This window comes from Musca domestica, unplaced genomic scaffold, assembly GCF_030504385.1.
Source record: "Musca domestica strain aabys unplaced genomic scaffold, Musca_domestica.polishedcontigs.V.1.1 171, whole genome shotgun sequence".
Classification (NCBI taxonomy): domain Eukaryota; kingdom Metazoa; phylum Arthropoda; class Insecta; order Diptera; family Muscidae; genus Musca; species Musca domestica.
This window is the reverse complement of record NW_026712231.1, coordinates 1,235,772-1,254,581: the sequence shown is the minus strand read 5'-3', so window position 1 is coordinate 1,254,581 and position 18,810 is coordinate 1,235,772. Positions and strand designations below refer to the sequence as shown.

The 18,810-nt window shown below is 36.0% G+C and overlaps 1 long non-coding RNA gene across 1 annotated transcript; it reads right to left on the bottom strand.

Moving 5' to 3' along the window:
* Positions 1–2,503: 2,503 nt before the first annotated feature.
* On the bottom strand, positions 2,504–18,329 carry LOC109613674 (uncharacterized). Its single transcript, XR_002195138.2, has 2 exons — positions 17,851–18,329; positions 2,504–2,969 (listed from the first exon to the last, which is right to left on the bottom strand). It is a non-coding gene; the product is annotated as an uncharacterized LOC109613674 (long non-coding RNA).
* Positions 18,330–18,810: the final 481 nt, after the last annotated feature.

The following is an 18,810-nucleotide window of genomic DNA, read 5'->3' as shown; positions in this document are numbered from 1 at the left end:
TGTATGTCCGGAAAAAACTTTCTTGAAATACTTTCCGGATGACTGAAACCCAAGAAAATTATGGTTATTGTTGAATTTCACCACTACCACTATTGGTAGACAAAACCAAAAGTTTATATCGTTCTCCAGTTTTGGGCAAATGGAGGATCGAATCTCAGTCATGATCAGAGAAATAACGCATCAGGAGAGGACCGGACAGATTATCGATGATAACATTAAAACACCGTGACTCTCCCACCATAGTTCTCAGTCTATCGCAAACCATCCACACTGTTTACGAACCCTGGAAAATGGATAGACAGTTGGTCCCCCAACTGCTATCCGACAAGGATGTCAGCAACGGTGGATCATATCATAGGAATAAAGACTCTAGAGTCATTTCGACCGTTACATATCTCCAAGTTTAATAAAATATTCCGTAAGGAAGGAAAAATTCAAAAAGAAACAGGAGGAGCTAGAGACTAGAAGATTTTGTATACAACACTAGCAAATGCTTTGTTGGTCCTAATTGCCGACAATTCGACATGGCAACGACAATAACGACATGGCAACGACTAAAAGAGTTATCCGCAAGAATAGGATCTGCCTGATCCAGAGCAAATTTTGCTTCCACTCTAAAACGAAAAAGGTATTCGCTCTTATTCGAGCCACACGAAAAATAGAATATAATTGAGTTTTTGCTCCCAGGAGTGCTCTCGCTCTAATTCGAGTGAATTTTTCTCTTTATTTGAATTTGAAAAATTCAAAAATCAGAATTTTTGTGAAAATTCTAAATTCCTTTTAAATGATTAGACTTTCACCGGCAATGGTTCTTGAAAAATTACCCTCTTGTATAACCAAATAATTTTTTGTCATAGTACCCATTATGAACTTTAAGTACGAAATTTGGAACAATTCCATTGAATAATGTCTCTAATATCATCAAGATACCGAATACGAATACATTAAAAATTGTTGGCATAGGTTTAAGTACCAATTCCGAAATTCTAATACGAAAATTGACACACCTCCGGTGAATAATGTCTCAAAAATCGTCAAAAGCCCGAATATCGGGAGGTATCGTTCTATGGTGACTATATAAAAACGTGGACTGGCAAGTAGTTTTTTTGTCATAGGTTTGAGTTTCTTCGCAGATAAAAGTATTGAGAATTGTGACCCTTTGTGGATGAGGTACCAGAAAGGGTTCGCAGATATATAATGTCTTCACAACAGATCTTATGTGTGAAATTTGAAGATAGTGGGATGCTTATTTCGCTTTCTTTGAGCGTTTTGTTTTACAAAATCTTGAACCCTATGTGGGATAGTTACCAGAAGGTATGGTCCGATTTCTACCGTTTTTATAACAGATTCAGTGTAGATAGAAATATTCAGATGTGCCAAGTTTAAATGGTATCGGATGGTAATTTCGTGTTTTATGAGCTTCGTGGATATTCAAAATGTTAACCCTTTGTGGGGCAAGTTCCAGAAGGAGTCGACCGATATATTGCATCTTCACACCAGATCTGTGGTTGATATTGGGATGTGTGAAATTTGAAGACAATCGGACTCTAACATCACATTTTATAAAGGTTATAACTGTTCAAAATTTGTACCCTTTTTGTGGGGGAGGTACTTGATACAGTAGACCCATATTATCCATTTTCGCACCTGACCTAGCACTGATGCAAATATTAAGATTCGCAAAGTTGGAGCAAAATCGAATTATACTTAATTTTTCGGTGCAGTAAATTATATTCTTTGAAAATTTTGACATTTTCTGTGGGAGGTACCAGAAGAAGTGGACCGATATTGCCCATCTCCGAACTCGACCTAAGTTTGACAAAAATATTAGTTTGGATCAAATCGGATACTCCCTTCGAAAGTTATTGTGCGCACCAGCCAAACAGACAGACGGACGGACGGACATTGCTAGATCGACTACAAATGTCCTGAAACGTACTTGGTCCAAAGAGATCTAGGGTCTAAAACCGTTATTTCGATGAGGCACGTTTTGGCCGTATCAAATGATATATACCCTCTCTAGCCATATGGCTATTTGGTATCCTAGAGGTGTATACCACAAGCAGTAGGATTACGTTCTTTACGTATTTCAGATACATACTATCATATGATACAAAATATAATACCAAAATAAAAATTTAGAAATACCCTGAACATTTTTGAAATTTTCTTGGAAGATTCTTCCCCGATGCACATTTCGAATGGAGAACAACCATCCGTTCATCCATCCACATTACATACCTCATGAGCCCAGGCCTCGGCATTCAATTTGGCAGCAGCATCGACACTTTCTTTGTTACCCATGATGCGTTGTGGCTTTTGTCCTTGTGTGCGTGTATATGTGACGGTAACTGCTGTTCTCCTTGTTGTTGCTGCCGCTGATACTTTTGTTGTAGTAAAAGTTAAGTTCTCAGTGGTGGTTGCCTTGTTCAGAGAGAGAGGAGAGGAAAGAATTTGCTACTGTCGTTGTTTTCTTTACTTTTGTGTGGTTGTTATTTCTCTGCTACTGCTGTTGTTGTTGTTGCTTCTCCTTTCGTCTTCTGGTTTGTTATCGTTTGCAAGTGACTTGGCGAGTACGGGCGTGAGTGAGTATTAGTAAATATCAGTTGTTGGGATGACTTGAGGTATATTTAAACGAAACACTTTAGAAGTTGGATAATTTAGTTTAGCGGGTTTCTCTCTTTTTTTTTTTTTGCTACGTTCTCGTTCTATTTTTCGTTTAGTTTTCTTGATTTTTGTTGTTGTTTTTACTTCTGAGGGTTTTCTTGGGGTTTCCGTTTAATTAGTGATGAGTGAGTGTAAGTTTTAGTTTCAGTTTGGGTTGGGTTTTGTTTTTCCTATTTCGAAATTGTCGAAGTTTTAGTTTTCAGTGATTTTTTTTACTTCTTTTTGTTGCTGCTGTTGTTTTTGTCGGTATTTTTGTGGTTATCTTTCTAAGCCGCGATACGAAATGCAATATTTTGTTCTACCTGTGAGTTAGTCGGGGTCTTATTTTTCGTTTTTTGATAAAATGTAATTAATATTGGGGAAGAAATAAATTGAGGTGTTAAATTATGTTTTTTGAAGTTGCGAGATTCAATTTTCGTAGTTTTTAGAAAAGTTCAGTGCAGTTTTTATATCTCACTTTTGTTTTTGGTTTTGTTGTAAATTTTTGTTATTAGTTGTTTGGGATAAATATTGGAGATGTTTTGTTTTTAAGAAACGGGAGGAACATATCACCTGAGGGGGGAGGGAGGAACATATCAAAATGTAGTAAAAGTATATCTTGGATAGAAGAGTTATGACACAAATACGGGACAGAGATATGACAAAGCAGATGTGCGAAGATCTTCTGTGATTTACAGGTCTTCTTTGTCCAAAAAACCTCTTCTCTGGCCAGAAGACCTCTTACAAGTCTTCTCCGGCCATGAGACCGACAAAAGACCTCATTCAGGTCTTCTCTGATCGGAAGAGCTTTTACAGTTATTATCCGGCCAGATAACCTCTCTCCTCGGCCAGAAAACTTCTTACACGTCTTCTTTGCTAGGAGATCTGTTAGAAGCCTTCTCCAAACCAAAAACCTCTCTTACAGGTCTTTATACAAAAAAAACCTCTTGTCTGGCCCGAAGACCACTTACAAGTCTTTTCCGGCCATGAGACCGACAAAAGACCTCTTTCAGGTCTTCTCTGATCGAAAGAGTTTTTACAGTTATTATCTTGCAATATAACCTCTTACAGGTCTCCACGTCTTCTTTGCCAGGAGATCTGTTAGAAGCCTTCTCCAAACCAAATACCTCTCTGGCCAGGATATTTCTTACAAAACTTATATGGCCAGAAGATATCTTACAGGCCTTCTTTAAGCAAAAAAATTCTTAGAGATATTCCATAACAAAAACAACACTTCACATAGATCTTCTCTGGCCAGAAGACCTCATACAGGTCATCTCTAACCAGAAGACCTCTTACATGTTCTCTTTGACCAGAAGACCTATTACACGTCTCTTTGACCAAAAATCTCTTACATGTTCTCTTTGGCCAGATGACCTCTTACAAGTGCTCTTCATCTCTAACCAGAAGACCTCTTACATGTCCTCTTTGACCAGAAGACCTATTACACATCTCTTTGACCAAAAAATCTCTTACAGGTTCTCTTTGGCCAGATGACCGCTTACAAGTGCAGATCTTCTATAACACAAAAAAAAAACTCACACAGGCAATCACACAGATCTTTTCTGGCCAGAAGACCTTATACATGTCAGACCAGAAGACCTATTACAGGTCTATTTGACCAAAAAAATCTCTTATAGGTTCTCTATGGCCAGATGACCTCTTACAGATCCTCTTTTGCCAGAAAATTTCTTATAGATAGTCGTTTCTAGCCAGAAAAACTCTTGCAGATCTTCTATAACCAAAAAGACCCGCACAGGTCTTCTTCTTTTTCAAATCTCCTTTGGCCAGAAGATCACTTACAGGTCTTTTATGGAAACATCTTACAAGTCATCTTTGTCCAGAAGACATCTGATATATGTCTTATCTGACTAGACCTCTAATAGGTCTCTAAGGGGAACTTTTAAGGGTCTTTTATGGACCTTTTAAATGTCGTTTCTAGCCAGAAGGCTTCTTGCAGATCTTCTATAACCAAAAAAAAAAACCCACACAGATCTTCTTCTTTTCCAAGTCTCCTTTGGCCAGAAGACCACCTACAGGTCTTCTCTGAAAACATCTTACAAGTCATCTTTGTCCAGAAGACATCTGATATATTTCTTATCTGACTAGACCTCTAATAGGTCTCTAAGGGGAACTTTTAAGGGTCTTTTATGGATATAAAACCTCTTGTCGGTCGTCAAAGGCTAGAACACCTTTCTTTTATGGCTTGAAGACCTTTAACAGGCATTCTATGGCTAGAAGATGACCACCTACAGGACTTCTAGGGCTTGAAGGCTTTTTACAGGTCTTATACCAGGAGATCTCTTACAGGTCTTCTCTGGCCAGAAGGTATCTTGGTAAGGTATCCACATACACTCTTCTGACAAGAAAAAAATCCGGCTGCAAAATGTTATGTTATGTTAATGAATCTAAAGGTATAGTTCTTTTGTGAACTGAAGACCTTACAGGTCTTTTATAGCTTATTTTTACAGGTTTCCTATACACAGAAGAAAATTTACAGGTCTTACATGGCCAGTAGACTTTTTATAGGTCTCATCAAGAGAGAAGACATTTTACTGGTCTTTTATGGACAGGAACTTTTACAGGTCCTCTCTGGACAGCAGACCTTTGACAGGGTTTTCTATGGACAGAAACCCTTCAGGAAATCTCTTACAGAACTTTTCTTGTCTTCTAAAGATAGAAGACCTTTTCGTGTTTTCTTTTATATGTCTTCTATAGAGACAGAGGACCTTTTACACGTCTTCCATAGCAATAAGACCTTTTACAGGACTTCCATATACCGAAGACCTTTTACAGGTTTTCTATAGATGGAATACCTTTTACAAGTCTTCTGTAGGAAGAACACCTTTTACAGGACTTTTGTAGACAAAATACCTGTTTTTATTGGATTTTCGGTAGTTATACCATCAGCCATATGGCTATCTTTTGATACGGGCAACACGTGTCTCATCGAAATAACGGTTTTAGACTAGGTCCCTTTGGACCAAACCGTTTTAGGTCAATTGGAGTCGATCTAGCGATGTCCGTCCATTTACCTGGCTGGTGGGCACGATAACTCTCTCTCACATCGTAATATTATTATCAAACATAGATCGAGTTCGGAGATGGGCAATATCGGTCCACTCCTTCTGGTACCTCCCCCACAAAAGGTCAACATTTTGCAAAAATATTTTACTCCAACTTTGGAAATCCTGATATTTGTACAGAGCTAGGTCAGTTGCGAAAATGGACAATATCGGTCCATTCCATCAAGTACCTCCACCACAAAGTGTCAACATTTTGAACAATTATAACCCTTATAAAATGTGATGTAAAAGTCCAATTGTCAATTACACACATCTCATTATTTTTGTTAAACCAAAATCTGGTGTGACGATGGGATATATCGTTACTCTCCTTCTGGTACCTCACCCACAAAAGGTCAAAATTTTGCAAAAACAAGTAAATAAAGCTGTAAGTTCGGCCGGGCCGAACTTTTAATACCCTCCACCATTTGGTACAAATTTGGCAATTTCCAAAAACATAAAATCCGTTAAAAATTCTGTTAAAATATTTAAAATACCGAATGCCTATACGACGACGTGGACCTGCATAGGCAACTTTTGTCATAAGTTATCACAATATTTAAATGCGAAACTTGAAGAAAAATCTGTTTATAATGTAGCTTAAATCATCAAAATACCGAATATAGGGGGTACCGTTATATGGGGGCTATACGAAGACGTGAACCTGCACAGACAATTTTCTGGCATGAGCTGAAGTATCCATTACGAACTTCACATGCGAAATTTGAAACGATCCTGGGAAATAATGTCGCTAAAATCATCAAAATACCGAATATCGGGGGTACGGTATATGGGAGCTATACGAAGACGTAGACCTACATGGCCCATTTTCTGTTTTATGCTGCAGTATCTATTACGAACTTCAAATACCAAATGATTCCGTTAAATAATGTCGCTAAAATCATCAAAATACCGAATATTGGGGGGTTCTGTTATATGGGGGATATATGAAGGCGTGGACCTACATGGATCATTTTTTGACTTAGGATGTAGTATCCATTACGAACTTCAAATCCCAAATTTGAAACGATTCCGGTAAATAATGTCGCTGAAATCATCAAAATACCGAATATCGGGGGGTACCGTTATATGGGGGCTATAAGAAGACGTGGACCTTCACAGGTAATTTTCTGTCTTAGGCTGTAGTATCCATTACGAACTTCAAATGCCAAATTTGAAACAATTCCGGTAAATAATGTCGCTAAAATCATCAAAATACCGAATATCGGGAGTTACCGTTATATGGGGGCTATATGAAAACGTGGACCTTCATGACCCATTTACGAACCTAACCTGCCTACTGGAAAAATAAACATGTGTGCAAAATTTTAGCCACCTATCTCAATTCATTCGAAAGATAGCGTGATTACAACAGACAGACAGACAGACGGACATCGCTAAATCGACTTAGAATTTTACGCTGATCAAGAATATATATACTTTGTTGGGTCTGATATGAGTATTTTGAGGAGTTACAAACGGAATGACAAAATTAATGTACCCTCCATAGTATGGTGGAGGGTATAAAAAAATGTATTTACTGTATATACCGATTTTGCTCCAACTTTGCAAATCCTTTGGATGGTGCACACCTAGCCAAAATGAGTGACACCTCAGCCAAAATGGGTGAAATTTTCAATTCATTTGCACTTGCTGGCACGTTCCAGCATTTATATCATATTTATTGAGGTAAGATACGAAATGGTCAATATTGGCCCATTTCTTCGGAACGTACTACATAGAGGGTCAACAATTTGAATAATCATACTTGAGGGTACACATGTGACGGCAAAACCGACTGGTACGTTTTAACTTTTTATATTTCTCCAGAACAATGTATTAACGTGGTACTGGATTAGAGGGTATCAGAAAACCATTATATCTCTGAGCCATCGTAATAGGTTTAGGGTAAAACGGTCACAGTCGAATTTAACAATTGGTTGAAAATTAAATTGGCTCAATTCAACATTATTCAATAGATCTATAATAAAAAGCCTAGGCAGGTAAACTACTAAGGTCCAATTAAGGAAGATATAAACCTGTGTTTCAATATACTGACCGATGTGCTAGACCTTCTAACACATCGATAAGTTTATTGGCAGACGTTCGAAAAAATGGAAACATTTGTCTTGAATGGAGTGAATTCATTTGGACTGATACTAGCCGTAATTTACCAATAAACCTGTGGGAGCTATATCAAAATCTGAGCCGATCTTGATAAAATTTGGCATAGGTATTTCTGAGCTTTATAATATATCTGTAAACACATATCATTGTTGTGGAGTACATATTACGAATGTGAGGGACTTTAAGAGAAAATCGGATGTAACATATATGTGGGAACTACAGCTAAATCTGAACCGATTTTCAACAAATTTGATGTACTTGCTTCTAGACTGAATTAGGTCGGATGTGCCAAAATTCAGGTCATTTTGGTAGATGTTGACGGTTTGGTGCACATTAAACCCGAAGTCGGTTAAATATATATACTGGGTGAGATAATAAAACTGCAACAAAGTTAAACACCATAATTGTTAAAATATGTTTAGATTTGTTGGTCTGCGGTATTTTGGCCCATTCCCGGCGAAGCGCTTGCTTGAGGTGATCGACACTTTAGTATTTTTTAGTGCCAACCTTGCTTCCCAAAATACTCCGGACACAATAGTCTAACGGATTGGTATCCGCAGATTTTGGTGGCCATTGTGCCTTGGAAATGGAGCGAGGAACCTCATTTTGTAACCATTCTTGTGTGGCGCGTACTGAGTGCAATGGTGCTGAGTCCTGTTGAAATGTCCAAGGTCTGCGGCCAAAATATTTGCGTGCCCAAGGCCACCCTTCAGAATATTTTCGCGATAATATTCGGCATTTATTCTGATGCGACGGTCGATTAATACGAACGGAGAGGACGAGTGGCTTTGAAATGACAGCAGTCTGAAGTTGGTTGCAGTTTTTTCATCTCACCCTGTATGGGGATTATATATAAATTTGAACCGATTTTCACCAAATTTGATGTACTTGCTTCTAGACTGAATTCGTTCGGATGTGCCAAAATTCAAGTCATTTGAACTGATATTGGCCATTTAGTGCACAATAGACCTGAAATCGGTTGAAGATATATATTGGAGCTATATTTAATTTTGAACCGATTCTCACTAATTTAAATGGGGGTTGTCCTAGGGCCGAACAAATATTGTTTGGAAAATTTCATCTTAATCGGATAATAAATGTGACCTGCCTTTTTTCACAAAAATGCATGGACGGGGGGACGGTTCAGACTCAGAATAAAAGTGATTCTATGAAGATCCTCAAAATTTACTACGGGTTACAAACAAATGCACGAGACATAATACCCTTACCACTAAGTGATGTAGGGTACAATTGGATTTCTGGCCACATTTCCTAGCCGAGCCATTTGTAATATGAAGTGTTAATAGACAGAACACACTCATGCAGGAAACACTGTATGCAGGTCCTGTAGCGCCTTGCTAAGAATTGTAGCTGTCAATCGATTTTAAGGATTTTGGACTGAGCCTGTCTAGCCGTCTGTGAGCACGACAACTCTTTATGTGATTTGGAACAAACTTTGCTAATCAAACTTTGATCGAATTTTGGTTCACTCTTCTCGTGCCGTCCTTAAGACTTTGAATAAAAGATGAAAAAAGATTTGAATATCAATCAGATGACAGGTGCAAAATTGGCACCCATTTTTACTAATTTTAATTTACTTCGATTTTTTTTTTAAATTAAGTTTGCATTTATGGTTAGTATCATTTACATAAATTGTGGACTTTAAGAGAGACATAGAACCGATTAAAACTCTCTCGAATATTAAATTAAATTTGCATCATAAATTCACCAAAGGTCGTAATATTTAAGAATTAATTTCAGGGTGTGGTGAAGCGTCCAAATATACGGCTTTTTGGATTTAAAAAATCAAATTTTTATTAAGAATTTCGCTAAATTCGTTTTCACTCTTCTTCTTGCCTTTTAAATCATTTAATTATTTTCCCAAAAAATTTTAATGAAAAGGAGTTTCCTTTTTAAAGTTTTGCTGTCAGTTAATTTCTTTTTCATTTCTTTTTTTTTCGAAAATGTGTTCCAAATTATCCCACTTTATGTGTATGTGTAACACAACCACTAACATTGTATTTGTATCCCAACATACCAAAAATACAATGCAGCTTGAGAACAATATTATAAAAATATTATTTTTCAACAATGCTTGAGAAACACTTATGTTCCACAAACATTTCTCAAATCTGTCCCTTGTTGACAAATTAGTTTTGATTTTTTGTGAAAATTGTCAGCAAGAAATTATTTTCTTTGGCAGAAAACAAAATCACGCGAATTTAGGACCCATTTCTGGACCGAACCCTTAAGGTATGCATGAATAATAAATCCGGGAATCTTTCACATAAATTATTCCAATCCCATTTCAGATTGGAAGCATCAAAAAAGTTGAAGGAATTCAATAGATGTGTAGTCTTAGTGGAAGAGATGCAGAAGTTCAAATAAGGGAGAAGAAAGCGTCAGGGTATCAAGGCCACATGAGGCAGTGACTACTGGGATGTCCATTAAGAAAAAAAATGTGAAAAATGATTAAAAATTAAAAAAATAATAATATTATATACTATTACAAAAATAAGCTTATTATAATATTATTTTTGTAAGCTTATTCTACAATTTCAAGTATAAGCTTATAAATAAGGTTCATTTTTCAATGTTTTCTCAAGATTTTCTCAAGCTTAAGGCTTATGTTCAAAAGCTTAATGTAATATTAATCTCAAGCCATTTTGGTATGTTGGGATTGCTTTGGCATACATTTCTATGTGTGCGTGAGTGAGTGTGTGTATGCCTTCGTGTGTTTGAGTTAAGGTAAAAGTGACAGTTGCTTATGGCATTATTTGTTGTTATTCCCATGTTTCTTTGGTTTGGTTTGGTCTGTTTCGTTGTGATTATTCATTTTACGGGGTTTGTTCTTTTTTAATTTTCTTTTCGTTCCGTTTTCAGGAGATGAGAAAAACAACATCACAAAAATTGTTTCATATCATTGTAACAAATGCTGTGACAGAAAATGAGAGAAATCCAGAGATGACAATTGTTTACTAATGTTTGCTCTCTCTCTGTCTTTCTCTCTTTTTCAGTTGCTCTCTTGTAATATTTTACACAACGAGTAGTTACATTCTACTCGTTACCTGGTTAATAGCTACTACTCGTTGCTATTTGTCTACTCACACACACATACTACTACCAAAACCACACAATACGTAAACTTTTATTGTTGTTTTGAACTCTCTCACTCTCCATTGTTGGGGGGTTTTACTCTTCGTTAAACTTTGTGTTTATATTTCATGTTCTTGTTTTCTTTTTTTTTTTTTTTGGTATTAGAAAAATTGTTGTGAAATTTTTGCTGCAACTGGATTTTCCAGAAAGATAAAGTTGAAAAAGGAAGGATTGCCGATTCGTAAAACTTCTGAGGTTTTTGAAAAAGCAAAATGAAAAAGAAAAATTAAAGAAATTTGCTTAAAAGAGAGGTTGTTTATTTCAGAGAAGAACTTATAGATCTGAAAGTTGCAGTAAACATTTAAATTCAGGGAGAAAATTAAAAAAACTAATATTTTTATACACCCAATTTTTATGATCTGGAATTAATGATTTATACACAGAGATATATTTGTTTAATATCCATAAAATATATATTCTTGTTCACCAAAATATTTCTTGCCAATGAAAACATGCCTCTCTTGTCTTGTGGCCCATTCGCATGTAATTTTTTATACCCTATGGTGCAGTATGGAGGGTGGTATATTAAGTTTGTTATTCCGTTTGTAACACCTCGAAATATACATTTTAGACCCCACAAAGTTTATGTATATTCTTGATCAGCATAAAATTCTATGTCGATTTAGCGATGTCCGTCCGACTGTCCGGAAATCAATCTAACTTCCGAACGAAATGAAGTAGGTAGATAAAATGTTACCCAAATGCGTGCTTTGGTATTGAAAATGGGCTATATAGATCCACGTTTAGGTATATCCCTCATAGACATTTTGATGATTTTAGCGATGTTTCTACCGGAATTTTTTCAAACTTCGTAATGATAGTTTGTATAGCCCCCATATAACGACATCTCCCCATATTCGGTTTTTTATGATACGAACGACATTGTTCACCGGAATTGTTTCAAATTCGTAATGAAAGTTCATAATGGGTACTACGACCTGTAACAAAAAATCGCGTATACAGATCCGAGTCTACATATAACCCCCACATATTGGTTACTCCGATATGTTTAAAACTTGTCTTTATGTTTTCTTTTATTCTATATATAAACGGAGTGGCTTGCAACAAGTTAAAAATAGTTATGTTGAAACTTTCACCAGAATCAAAAAATATATACAGGGTGAGATGAAATAACTGCAACCAACTTCAGATAGCTGTCATTTCTAAGCCACTCGTTCGACAGGTGGTAAAATTATTCCAGTGATAGTTCATTATATTGTTTACAAGCGTTCAAAAGCATTTTGGTGCAACTTGATCGAAACCCGGGTCGCATTAGCCCAAAAATGGCTCGTGAGCTAAACATATCGCAATATTCCATTCGGCAAATATTGAAAAATGAGCTCGGGGTAAAGCCATTGAAATTCCAAAAAGTGCAGGAACTTACACCGCAACAGAAAGAAAATACACCCAAAAGTTGCTTCGCTTGGCCGAAAGTGGTGAACTGCCGAATTTGGTTTTCTCCGTCTTCGATGAGAAAAGATTCGTTGTCCAGCAGTTTGTAAACAAACAAAATGATCGTGTTTACTTGCCAAAGAGGTTAGCTGAAAAAAGAGGTCGGTTGGCCACCAGAACTCAAGCGCCAGTCATGGTGATGGTGTGGGCCGCCATAACCGCCAATGGTCGCTCTTCGCTCGTATTAATCGACCGTGGCATCAGAGTAAATGACGAATATTATAGCGAAAATATTCTGGAGGGTGTATTAAAGCCGTGGGCACGCAAACATTTTGTCCGCAGACCTTGGGCATTCCAACAGGACTTAGCACCATCGCACTCAGTACGCGCCTCCCAAGAATGGTTACAAAATGAGGTTTCTCGCTTCATGGCCTCCAAAATCTCCGAATGCCAATCCGTTGGACTATTGTGTCTGAAGTATTTTGGAAAGCAAGATTGGCACTAAAAAATACTAAAGTGTCGATCACTTCAAGCAAGCGCTTCGCCGGAAATGGACCAAAATACCGCAGACAACAACATTCAGGCAGAATGTGACGGTTTCATTGGCTGTTTGTAGGCCATAATTCGTGCCAAAGGTGACCAATTCGAACAAATCTAAACTTGTTCTGAAATTTGATGCTATTTCCGACATTTTCATTAAGATTTTAAAAAAAAGTAAAAATTATGGCGTTTGTCTTCGTTGCATTTTTATCTCACCCTGTATATAGTAACTATTGTGCCGCTCGTTCTCGCCAATAACTTTTACGTTTTCGGAGCCACCGAGTTGGAAATTGGCCTCATCATTGAGCTTGATTTTTAATAGAACTGTGGATCATTTTCATGCATTTCAAAAACCTCATCCCTTAATATATCAACCCTTGGTGGAAACTCCTACAACGTCATTTTGTTTTTGTATGCTCTTAATAGAGGAATGGAGTTACATACATATCCCTGCTGATAGATCTAGTATTGAACATAATTGTTGTAGTATTGAATTGAATTAGGAGAATCATTTTGAATTTTATAAGAGCATATACCCCTTTTGGCATGCCCAAGAAGCTGCAAATTGGTATTGTTTATTTCCACACTAGCCATTTTCGCATCATTCAGAAGCAAACATTCTTATATGCTAAGTTTGAATAATATCAGACTTTTTATGCTTTAAAAAATGTGTACCATTTTGCGTGATATTCTAAAAAAAAGGAGAAGGCCGATGTTACCCATCTTCCAACTCGATCTAAAAATGGGAAAAATATTACAAGTTTGAACCCAACCGATGTTATCCCTGAGAGACTTATCGTACGCCTTATATCTTCTAGAACAGATTGCGTTCAAAATGTTTGTAGCTAAATTTCAAAGGACTGTCTGCTAAAGAGGGCCGCATTTATGAAAGCTGAGTTCTAATGGCTAAACTAACTGTTTAAACCACTCTCCGAAAACATTTTTAAGCAACTTGGCAATATATGTTGAATAACTTGCATAAAGGTATTTGTCTGGGTTACATTTTTTGAAATAGTCTCTGTGTAACCTAATCTCCCTCTTTGAATTTTCTCTTAACTTAACAACTAATATGTTTATACTCTCTACCATAGATAAAAAGGAGGGTTTTCCCTTTGTAACTCATCAAAATAATCACTTAAGACCCAACAAAGTATATACATTTATGATCAGCTTAAAATTTTAAGGCCTACGGGAATCACTCTAACTTTCGAACGAATTTGCGCACGATTTTCTACAAAGCACTCAATTTATGGTACAATTTAGGTACCATTTTCTATTTATTTAGTTATTATTATTATTATTTTTATCTCAAATTTCCAAATATGCTTATCAATCCTTTTAATTTTTCTCATTGATTTATGTTAAGGAAAGATAAAAATACCCTTATCTTGTTTTGGTTCTATTTTGAGTTTATGTTTTATCCTTGTATTTCTCCTCCCTCGGCTTTATGTTTATAGAGAGTACATATCGTTGAATATGGCCAAAAATATGCCTCTTCAAAATATGTTTTTGTAAGTTATACATTTTAGGATTGCCCGTTTGAGGACATTTTGAAAATAGTCCAAATTTTGAAATAGTCATAAAAATTCTGCATGTTGGAAGCAGTCTCCGTTAAGGCCTGAACTTTGAGCATTAAAATTTTTGAGCATAGATGTATCATGCTCCAAGATTTCATTATTTACTCTTTTGACAGATTCCAAAATGTATAGACAAACAAGTTAAAAAGTATCAGCCGGTTTTGACGACCCATGTATAACCTCAGCCAATGTTCGATTATTTAAATATATCTTGGCTTCTGTTTTGATTATTCAAGTTATTGGCCCTCTATGGAGTAGGTCCCGAAGGAATGGGCCAATATTCTCCATTTCGTATAGAACCTAAATTAATATGTTTTGGACTCAAATTTTGACCCTTTGTGTGGGAGGAACCAAAAAGATTGGTCCGATCTCTACCATTTTTATAACAGATCTTGATTTGATGGAACTATTGAGATGTACCAAGTCTGAAACTTGGATATTCAAAATGTTGAACCTTTTGTGGGGGAGGCACCAAAAAAAGTGTCAACCTATGTCAAAGACATAGAAGTATAAAGAAAGGACAAGACACAGTCAAAATATGGCAACCCTGTGAAAATATCTCTGTTTTTATGATATCATAACATCATATTTACGAATGTAAACTGATTTAAAACGCTAAGGCAATAAGCAAGTTATTGGAAAGGCCTATGGAATACAATTTTGAAATCCCTTTTTTTGGATTTTTCAAACTTTTATTCATCATTCGTTTCTGTAATTGTGGTTTTTATATTAACATGCCTCTGCCATGATATGTCATTCTAGATAGTGTAGTCTTTACCATTTTAAGTCTTTGCCTATGTATCCTATCTTCACAGCAAATCTTGTGTTAGTAGAAATAATGGTATGAGTGAAATATGAAGAGTACCGGATGCTTATTTCGGATATTATGATCGTTTTGGTTATTCAAAACTTTGACCCTTTGTTGCGGAGGTACCAAAAATAATGGTCCGATCTCTACCATTCTTTTAGCAGATCTCGTGTTGATTGAAATTTGAGATGTACTAAGTCTGAATGGATTCGGATGTTAATTTCGCGTTTTATGAGCTTCATTAATATCAAAATTTTAGACCCTATGTGGGGGAGATACCAGAAGAAATGGACCGATATATTCCATTTTTACACCAGACCTTGGATTAATGAAAATATTGTGTAAATTGAAGACATTCGAACTCTTAGATCACATTTTATAAGAATCATAATTATTCAAAATTGACCCTTTTGGGGAGGAATTACTTGATGGTGTGGACCGATATTGTCCATTTTCGCATCTAACCTAGCACTGATGAAAATATTAGGATTTGCAAAGTTGGAGCAAAATTCTCTCTCCTTCTGTGTAGTAAAATATCTATTTTTTTTTTAATTTTGACCCGTTGTGGGTGATGTACCAGAAGGAGTGAAACGATTTTGCCCGTAATACTCCCTTCGAGAGTTATCGTGGTGCACCAGCCAGATATACGGACATCGCTAGATCCTGAATTCTAAAAAATATCCTGAAATGGATTTTGTCCAAAGAGAGCTATGGTGTAAAACAGTTATTTCGATGAGGCACGTTTTGGCCGTATCAAAGGGGATTGAACCCAGCCGTAAATATAGTAGTCATTTTTTTGTGCTAAAACGACTCAGCTTGGCGATATAGGAACACTGATATTCTACATGGTTTGTCTAGGACCAATATTTCAAGGCTTTCCAATTTTTTTGCCCAAAAGAAATGTATAATACCTTCTCCACAGGATGATGTAGGGTATAAAAATTCAGTTATTACCGATTATATACAATTTTCGCAATTGTAATATTTCTACTCAACCTAGACCGAATTTCGGAGATGAAAATCTTCTGAGGTAATTTGTCTGTCCGACATATTCGTTTTTCATTGCTCGAATGTATTTGATTCGATTTTTAAAAAAATCATTCCATTTTTCCTTGATTCATCTAAGCCGTCTTGTGTAACGCCTTAAAGTATGCACCATTCTTTAACATTTAATTTCTTGATGTATTTGTAAGAAGAGGAATTAATACACAATGCAACACTGATATTGTTGCCGCTATCATTAATATTTTTTGTTGTTGGGAAGTTTATAATCTTTTCAGAGTAGACGAAAATGAGTAAATATAAACTTCGAATTCCGCTCAAAAGAAATTTAATGATTTATTTTTCCATTTAAATTTGAAAAAAATATCCTTTTCCAAGATATTCAATATTTTTTTCCTGTCACGAATCAAAGGATTAAGAATTCATTCATAATTTCTGTTTATTGTCTGTCTGTGTTTTGGCATTTGCGTCAATTTGCTGTCAAAAAGGATTCTGTACTCTCACTCTGCCGCTCTCTCTCTCTCCCCATTTTTTCTCTCCCTAGGACTCGGGCTTAATAAAAACACCTTTTGTGTAGGTGGTTAATGATGTTCCAAAATGTAGCAAACGAAACCCCGTCATACAAGGAGTGAGAGCATAAAGGCAGAGAGAAAGAGAGTGTGTGAGTATGAGACCCAGAGAGTATATCATCTTACAATTTTGAAGATGTCACACAAAAGAAAATGTTGCTCAAGAAGAAGAAAACCTCCAACGAATTTGTAATGATAGCTGCTCTGTGTGTGTTTTTGTTGTTGAACAGAGCTGGGAAATATTACAAGAGATGTTTTTTATACACACAAACACACACTCACAGACACTCATGTTTTAGCCTTATGCATAAAATAATGTTTATGAATACAGACGCACACACACACACATACACACAGACAATGGCACATTTATAACTTTCGAGTTAAAAGAAGATGCTTTTATGCATTTATGTATGTTACAAAGTTTGTGTGTGTGAGTGTTTGTATGTGTATATATTCGTTTAAAAGTGTGTCTGTATGTACATGGGGAAAATATATATTAAAGATTTTCCTCGTTTTCTATATGTTCCTCCCGTTTTCATTTGCCATAAATTTAAGGATATTTTATTTTTTATTTTTTGATTTAATTTTTTTTTCTTGGGATTATTATTTTTTTCCAGGACAACTGCATTTGAAGTAATTTTTAGTTGGTTTGTCGTCGTTTATTTTGAGAGCTCCCTTGTTTTTCTTCGGGCCACACAAAAATACAAAACCACGCCTTAATTTTTAATGAAGTTTTTCACTTTCAAACTGTATTTTTTTGGTGCAAACTTTTCTCGGCAGCTTAAAATACTTTTCAATCTCCTCTTGAATTGCTTTGCGCTTTTCTTAATTTTTCCAATTTGGAAAACTGGGATATTTTTCGAATTTCTTCACAAAAGTAGATACACTTTTTCTCCACTGCACACAAGCACACACAAGACGAGAACACAAGAAAAAAAAAAACACAGAAATTGTTTTCATTTCACCTTTCAACTCGCTGAATTTTTGCTAGGATATCGGTCGTTCGGTTCGGTTTTCGTAGCAGTTTTCTTATTTTTTTCGTTTCGTTTTTTTCTACTTGTGGTTTTAATAAATTATTTCTTTAGACATTTTATTTTTTCAGATGATATTTTTTTTATTTTTTGGAATGGAAATTTTGCCGTGTCGCGTTTATGGATCGATTTCTTTTTTTTTCTTTTTTTGTTATTAAAAATTGAAATTGGTTTTCATGCTATGTGATTTGATTTGATTTCTTCTCTCCACACTCAAAAATTATGGGGAATATACAATTTTTTCTAGATGTTTTTTTTTTTTTTGCTTTATTTTTTTTTGTTATATTCTGTGTGTTATCCAAAGAAGTCGATTATCTTACAACACTGCACACAACCGTCGTCTATGAAATTCGTTAAATGTTTGCTACGGCTCTTTCTGGCACACGATAATGGATGCTGTCTAGCTGGCTGGCTGGATGCTGCTCCTGGGTTCTGTCACTGTGTTTCGTTTCAGCTCAGCTGTGTGCTTTGTAACAAAGGTACGTACACATGCACACATACACAGCTTTATTTAAACCAAATACACTGAGAAAGAGAGAAAGTTACTCTCATTGAGAGAGCGAGCAGGGTTTTCTTCCTTTTTCTGTTTAAGGGAGGGAGAAGGGAGCTCTAAGTTTAACCATTCATTATTACACACATGTTGTTATCACCACCTCCCCTACACAACGCTACGTGATGCAGGGTTTTGGAAGTTTATTTTTCGTTCACGAATTTGTAACACTTTCAATTATGGGGTAGAATTCAAAGTTTTCGAAACTATGCCGAATAGGCTTTCTGGGTTTTCAAAGATCCAGGATAAAGGGAAGTTACTTTGCCTGTCCAGATACCACTCAAATTCTTTCATAATTTGGCAGTTTGTCATGGCCCTTCCAATTTAGAGAACTTAGAAAAGAA